Source organism: Schistocerca serialis, chromosome 8, assembly GCF_023864345.2.
Source record: "Schistocerca serialis cubense isolate TAMUIC-IGC-003099 chromosome 8, iqSchSeri2.2, whole genome shotgun sequence".
In the NCBI taxonomy this organism is placed as follows: domain Eukaryota; kingdom Metazoa; phylum Arthropoda; class Insecta; order Orthoptera; family Acrididae; genus Schistocerca; species Schistocerca serialis.
Genome location: NC_064645.1, coordinates 396,371,154 through 396,372,234, shown reverse-complemented (window position 1 = coordinate 396,372,234; position 1,081 = coordinate 396,371,154).

Below are 1,081 nucleotides of genomic sequence, written 5' to 3'. Positions count from 1 at the left end.
GCGAGTAGTTTGCATGTCTGTGTGGTGTGTAGTGGATTATTTTGGTAATTCAGAGTTGTTTGCGTGTCTGCAGAGCGTTTAACATGTGTTATTTCCGTAATTTACGAGTAGTCTGCAGGTCTATAGGCTGTGTGGCGTGACCCTAGGAATGTTAGAGTGTGTGTTTTGTAGCAGTGTAATAAACAATGTGAAATCAGTATCTAAATAAATTGCTCAAAAATAAATGAAATACACTTCTTCCTCTCTCCAGCAGCCCCAGCAAAGGCTGAGTAATTTTCCCACCATTCCACCCCCCCCCCCCCCCCCCCGACCGCCAGCTAGGATTGTGTTACAGGAGGAACAACAGCGCCTGCTGGTGTCAGTACTGTGTACTAGGTCAGTCGACTCTGGATACATGGTGAACACAATGGATGGAGCTACTGCCTCTAATTGTTTAAATAAAGATCGAAAATAAAGACATATGTCCAGCAGAGAACGAGTCCTTTTCCTGCCAGTTCCTAGGAAGAGGTGGTGGTTGGGTGACTTAGGTTAGTGGAGGTTGCCCAAGTGCCCTTTTTCCCGCCTTTTTCTTAGGTTAATTGAGGTAGCTGTGGGGTGTTGCATTGTACTGATGGAATTTGAACTTCCAACCAGGTGTGAGTGGCAGTGGGGCATGGCACTCTCCCACCAAAACACGCCATCTCAGATAATGGTACTTGTGTAATCAGCTGACGTTGCGATCGCCATCTTGGATGATTTTATGTGTTGTTTCCAAGTCTACAGGCCTCCATCTTGGATGATCTCATCGCTATCATCTTGGATACATCTGGCAACAATGGAGAGTGGGGTGACATGAATTTTGCTCCACTACTAACAGCAACCATCATATTACTCACTATACATGTTCAAGTGAGGAATTAAATTAAGTGTTCTAATGAATGTTCTTTTGCCAGAACTTTTGTTTACGCTCTAAATGCTAAAATTCGACTCCATGCTTCATCCAGCTCTGATGTATGGCATATCCTACTGCATTCCTTTTGTGTGACAGTTGTATCGAGGCCATACTTTACCTTCACATATTCAGATTAATCATAAAGACACC